The sequence below is a fragment of the Psammomys obesus genome, unplaced genomic scaffold (genome assembly GCF_907164565.1).
Source record: "Psammomys obesus unplaced genomic scaffold, mPsaObe1.curated_primary_1811, whole genome shotgun sequence".
In the NCBI taxonomy this organism is placed as follows: domain Eukaryota; kingdom Metazoa; phylum Chordata; class Mammalia; order Rodentia; family Muridae; genus Psammomys; species Psammomys obesus.
This window is the reverse complement of record NW_026596069.1, coordinates 5,037,574-5,044,375: the sequence shown is the minus strand read 5'-3', so window position 1 is coordinate 5,044,375 and position 6,802 is coordinate 5,037,574. Positions and strand designations below refer to the sequence as shown.

The window sequence follows — 6,802 nt, the reverse complement described above, 5'->3', positions numbered from 1 at the left end:
CTTTCTTTCTTTCTTTCTTTCTTTCTTTCTTTCTTTCTTTCTTTCTTTCTTTCTTTCTTTCAAGGCTACTACATGTACTTTTGTTAATAGAGCAGTAGATAGACTTTACTGGAGGGTCGGCCCTAACTGGTTTGCTTCCATTCACTCTCTGACACACAGCCATCAGTCACCAGTGCCACATGCTCCATTTGCTGCCCTGGTGTCCTCCTCTTCATCACCAGACACTCATAGAACACTCCCAAGCCACATGGCAATAAATGAGACCTCACAGCGAGGGCAGCAAGGAACTCGGGAAACAGCCCCACAGATTTTCCAGCTCTCTGCACTCTTGTCCTAAAAGCTGCCTCGCTGCCTCATCTATCTGCCTGATGCTTTGATAATGGCAATGTTTCCTAGAATTGTTGAAAAGAAGCTTCTGGTAATTTAAAACAAATTACTGTTATTGTAAATTGGTCATTCTAATTCTTAAATTATGCTTCGCTCTTTTCTGGTGTGGATTAGCCTCACAGAGTTTATTATCCCTGTGGGGCAGTCAAAGCTTGTTTCGGAAACTAAGCATGAGTCTAAAATACATGGAATCTGAGAGATGCCGCTGCGGTGGCAGCCGTGCCTCACTCTTGGCTAATCATAGCCATTTTCCTCTACATTGAGTTGTCAATCATGCTGTGTACAGGCTCCACCTCAGTGTCTGTTATTTGAATCAACTCGCGGGTATCTCTCCAGATATATGGCAGCACTGTTGAGCTAATGCATTATTATTCATAAGCTCTTGAGTAGATTTTGATAGTGCCTTTGGGACAATCAGAAGTTCATATTCATAGGAGAAGAGTACCCTGGAAAATCAGTTATTGCTTCCCAGAAAGTTATATAAATAATCTCAATTTAAAAAAAAAAGAGTCATGGTTTTCTTACAAAGAAGGCAAGAGGAGAAAGGTGTAAATCAGACAAAAGAACCATGTGGTAATGGTATGAATATGGCATGATAAAACCTATCACTTTGCATGCTAACCTTAACATTAAAAGTGAAAGAAAGAAAAATTATGTAGTAAGCACAATTTTCTGCTCTATCTGTGGGATCTCATTTAAAACCATCCTCCTTGGGAGTGCTCTGTGAGTATCTGGTGATGAAGAGGAGGACAGACACCAGGACACCAAGTGGGTGACTGATAGCTGTGTGTCAAAGTATGAACAGAGACAAGTCAGTTAGGGCTGTTACTTCAGTACAGCTATATAGAAAATGGTACGTGTAATATTCTTCAAATTCTCCAGTAGATAAAAATCGTTAAATAGAATATAGTAATCATGATCCATGGAAGGGGGCTGGCTATGTGGCGCATTATTAAACACCATGAACACAAAGACAAATGATTTTCCCTGAAGAACTGGTAAAATGTAAACTATACCACAAAGATAGCATGAGAAGGTCTTACATTAAATCAGTACCTTCATTAACTTCCAGATGTCATACTTACTAGGGCACTAGTCATGAAGTCTTGGCCCTTGCTGTTTGTCTAGGAGAAGAAGGTTCAGATACAAAGGAACATAAATTTCACAGGCAGCTTGAAAGTCATATAAGTAAGAAAGAGAGTGCCAAGAAGTCAGCTGTCTGTCCGGGTTTATGGACAAAGGCAGACACATCCCTGAAGGCTAACAGGACTTTGCAGTAATGACACTACCTTCCACATCAACAGCAACCTCAAAATGAGAATTTTGTAAGGTAAATTCTGTTGGACACCTTGCATTCCTTTCAAAAGTTAATTTGCTGCTGTTGCTTATCTCAGTGACCTATCTGAATGCTTATCCAGGTTCTATTCTTGACTTTAAAAGTGGGAATTAAATGAAGTCATCTAAACAACATCTGTACATAGTGGACAAGCAAATGCTCCACTGCTGGTATTATTACATAATCAATAAGGCTAAGCTTACTTAGAGATTTTTCACAATAATACATGTGATGGCGTCTTAGTCAGTGTTCTATTGTTGTGAAGGGACACCGTGACCAAGGCAACTCTCATAGGAGAAAGCACTTAACTGGGGCTTGCTTACAGTTTTAAAGGGTTGGTCCATTATGACCACTGCAAGGAGCATGGAAGCTCACAGGCAGACACTGCAGCAACAACTGAGATCTACATCTTGACTCAGAGAGAGGGAGAAGGACAGAGACAGAGGAAGAGAGACGACAGACAGACAGAGCACCATGCTAGGCCTAGCAAGAGCTTTTGGAAATGTCCAAACCTACCCCCAGTGACACGCTTCCTCCGACAAGGCATCACATCCTATCTTTCTACAATAGCGCTACACCTTGGTGACTAAGAATTCAAATATATGAGCCTACGGTGGCCATTCTTATTCAAACCACTACAGATGACATACGTAAATTTCTCTACAACTTAACATTTTACTGATCGAGAAAATGTCCAAGGTATCAAAAATGACTCATGCTTTCTGAAAAGTTAAGCCATCTCTGCAAAATCCATAGATACCACAGCATACTGAAACTGAAAACCAACAAAAGTGATATTGCTCTCAGCCTTGAGCAGACTTATCATCAAGACCAATAAACATTTATTGCAAAAGATTATTGGGAATCTTTCCAGAAGTGTTTCTCCTAAGGATAGATATACTTACAGGAGCCATGGTTAAAAAAAAAAACAAAAACATAATTCGCATCATATTTTAGGCTGAGAAATGACCAAAGCGGGACCATCTAAGTGGTGGCACTTGTGGAACAAGCAGTTGACACTGGACAGCCATCTTATTACACCTTGAAGATATTGAAGAAATAAATCATCAAGGCTATAAAATTTGAAACATCGAGACTGAGAACAAAAGAACCCAACAGAGACTCGGAGGGTGGATTTACGGCACTGGGCACACCTGAATCACAGCATCAGAGAGAGCCTTGTGATGATGATTCCCTTGGGGTTTGTCACAGAGGATGACCAAGACAGTAGCTTTTGACTAAACATGATAGTTACAACCCTCAAATCATCATCTTATAAACAAAGAAACCCGTGGCTCATTACTGACCTAATCAGTAACATTTAAAATGCCCTTAAAATGTATTTTCTATACTCATGAAGTTTTCTCTTTCTTGGTCTGAATTCTGAAAAAGCAGTTCTTTAATGCAGCTCCTACAATGGAAGATACATAGGAAAACCCACCCTTTCAAGGGGTTATATAAATTCAGTGCCAGCAGAGACATTTGTGGATAAACTACATGAGTTACCTATTTATTAAGGAGGGAAAATAGCTAATAAAAAGATTTATTCATATTTATTATAGGCACTCCCCAACATGCCTTCTCCTGTTTCCTAATATATTATAATCAGCAGACCTATTTGGATCCCTTTTTGATATTACAATCTCCTTTATTGTTATAGTTAAATCACAAAGGCCCCTCGCCCTTGGCTTTCCTAATATGGAGCACTATCTACAAAATGAGTTACTGCAAATAAGACAAGGGCAGTTGCCATAAACCTGTCAACCTCATCTCTGGGACTTTCTTTCCAAACAGCACTAGACACTTTCTAACAATTACTTTGCATTGGAAAGAGGCAAGCCTCTATTAAACTTAGGCATTTATATGAATCTCGTGTTTCAACACGTTCACAATAATGCAAAGGCATTGGGACTATTAAGCATGGAGCTTTTAAAACTGTTTTGGGATAAAGAGCTGCTGTGTGTGCATACATTAAGCTGGAATTCAATGTTTAGTTAGCACTTAACATTGGTTGAAATTTTGGTTATAGTGCCATGCAGGTTTTTTTTTTTTTTCTACTCTACCCAGGGACATCAAATGGTCCTGGAGAAGCAAGAACTGGCTTTGAGTAAAAATGAGGCCAACCATCAAATGACCCTTCATTGTTTATATTCATCTAAAGCAGAGGCAGATGTAGTGACTGTTTTGACCCCCAAATTAGAAGCAACTCACAAGCCAACAGCCATAGAAGGATTTTAGTCTGTGTTGCCCAGGTAACTCAAAATACCATAGTAATCTCTCTTGATCTATAAAAGCAAGGCAGCATAAAATGAATATATAGAAAAAATAAGAACTATACCTAGAACATCTATTTTTGTCATAACGTATGGTGTTTTATTGTTCTTTAATTAAAGCATTAATTAAAGTGAGAAAAATGCCCTGTGATTTCCATTTATGTGCTTTGGCACATGCATACTATACCATGCACACAGCTCTCACACACACACGCACCAATAATGGTAAGAGTAATAATGATATAATAATAATAATAGTAATAATAAACAATGCTAATAACAATAGGAGCAAGGAATTTAGTGATGGTCTAGTGGGTAAAGGTGCTTGCTACCAAGCCAGACGGCCTGAGTTCAACATGCAGATTGCATACGTGTACATGGTGGCAGAAGAGAATCAACTCCACAGTTGTACCCTGATTTCTTCACGCACACCACGGCAACCATGCACCACACCCACAAAGAAGTAAGCGTGACACGGTTTTAAAAGGAGAAAAAGATTAAATGACTAGTAGCTTTGGAGACAAGTGCTTCCTGGCCAGGCAACATCGTTTAAACAATCATAGCCTGGCCGTATTTTTCCCTGACAGTAACATGAGGTGTCTTGTCTTGTTTTGGCTTGTTTTAGGTATCTTAAATAAAAATAACCACCTGAATACGGTGCAAACATTACCTGGGTATATACAGAGTGAATAAATGAATACCTGACTGGCACACACACACAAAAAGAGGTCCGTGTGTGATTTACCATTTCATCAATAAATAGTTTATATTAACTTCCTATTCAAAGAGCAGCCTGGCTTTGGCTTCAGCTGAGAGCTTGCTAGAAAAGAAAAACTGTGATTCCAACAAGGCAGAGTAATGCAAGCAGCAAATTCAAACCCTGTTGGCATTTGAACTGTGCAGTTGTATCACACACAGGTCTGGGATGCTCTTGTTGTGTATGTGAGTGTGGGAAACACAGAGAATTCTCAGAAAGTTGTGCTGTCCCTGGAAATCATTGGATAGAGAACAGCTGGATCATGTTTTCAGGGCACTTCAACCTGAACTAGTATGGTCCATGTCTCATGCTCCTCAGAACCAGTGGCTCGAAGGTCTTCCTATATTTAACATGAATGCTCATCTCGTCAGCCATAGACTGCATAAGCATGCACATGAAATGTTTACTCCAAAAAAGGATTTTGTGACAGTTTGTTTTTTATGATAGTAAGAATAATTGCTAACGTTTATTAAGTACATTTACTGTGAAAATTGTTCTTGGAGAGGTTTTGTATGCTAACTCACCTAACTCTAAATGTACTATGACATGTGTTTGTCTTTCGTTTTACAGTGTCAGTGGAATATCTCAGAACCTTTAAGACTGTTGCCTAAGGCCACACACATTCATATTCATACCCAGGATTTGTACAACAAAATTACTGTTTTTATTCCTTTGAGTATAATACTCAAATTTATGAATTAGGGAATCAGTCAAACTTCACATATATTAGTTAAGGAGAATCTTTATATACAATACATTTATCAGAAATGTGACTACTATAATATCATTGCATTAGAATAAATACGAAGTTCTGGATTAAAATTTCACAGGCAAAGAACTTACATGAAGTTTTTTGGATGCATACCATTTTATCACACTTTGAACTTCTGGAAAGTTCATTAGATCACATGACTTTGATGATTAGTCGTGTGAACTGTCTTAGTGGAATGAACAATATGTAATTTCTCCTACTATACTATGAATTCCTTGTGGAGGCAGGAACTTCTTACACATTTAGTTGTTGTTGTTGTTTTAATCCAGAATATATGGAATGGATTATGCCTTAGCTTTTCTTTAACATGTGTATGGATCAATGGGGGTTGTTTGGTGTATGATAATCCTTGTGCTATCCTTTCACAAATTTTAGAGTAAATATGTGTTCTTTGTTTTGAGGCACAGAAGATGAAGGCACTCAAGATACCCAGTTTGGTTCTTCTGTCCTCATTTGCTCCACCTTCTGTCTACTTTGATACTTCCTGTATTCCATATTCCTTGAAGCTAAAATCTATTTTGGTGAGCTTTATTTTCTATAGGTATAATGTGAGAATAATTAATTTGAACATGTTTAAACACTGGTTCACAGTGTTGAATATTCATTAAGTTATGTGCACAGCCCTAGATACTTCAAAAGGGTATGAGTTAATGATGCCTTATCCATGTGGGTCATTAAAAAGAAAAAAAGTAATTCTCGTAAGAAAATAGGACTTCAGAATAGCTAATAAAGTATTGAGTAAATGAAAATATTAATCTCAATAATGATGTAGATTGTGGTGAGGAGAAGAGGAGGGACGAGAGCACAATACGGATTTCATTAAAGAAAATTTAGGTGCTTGCTTCGGCAGCACATAGTAAAATTGGAATGATACAGAGAAGATTAGTATGGCCCCTCTGCAAGGATGACATGCAAATTCATGAAGCGTTCCATATTTTTTCCATTGCTGGTAGAAATGTAAACTTGTACAACCACTTTGGAAATCAATCTGGCACTTTCTCAGACAATTAGGAATAGTGCTACCTCAAGATCCAGCTATACCACTCCTGGGCATATATCCAAAATATGCTCAAGGACACAACAAGGACATTTGCTCAACCGTGTTTATAGCAGCTTTATTCATAATAGCTAAAACCTGGAAACAACCCAGATGCTCCTCAGTTAAAGGCTGGATACAGAAATTGTGGTATATTTACACAATGGAATACTATTCAGCTATTAAAAACAAGGATATCATGAAATTTGCAGGCAAATGGTGAGGTCTAAAAAAAAAAGAT

The 6,802-nt window shown here is 38.1% G+C and overlaps 1 protein-coding gene and 1 non-coding gene across 2 annotated transcripts in view; one reads left to right on the top strand and one right to left on the bottom strand.

Moving 5' to 3' along the window:
* The window catches only part of Rit2 (Ras like without CAAX 2), a 341,614-nt gene that overhangs the window by 288,812 nt on the left and 46,000 nt on the right, over positions 1–6,802 (bottom strand). The window lies entirely within an intron of this gene.
* Positions 6,362–6,464, top strand: LOC129690269 (U6 spliceosomal RNA). The gene has a single exon (XR_008722270.1). It is a non-coding gene; the product is annotated as a U6 spliceosomal RNA (small nuclear RNA).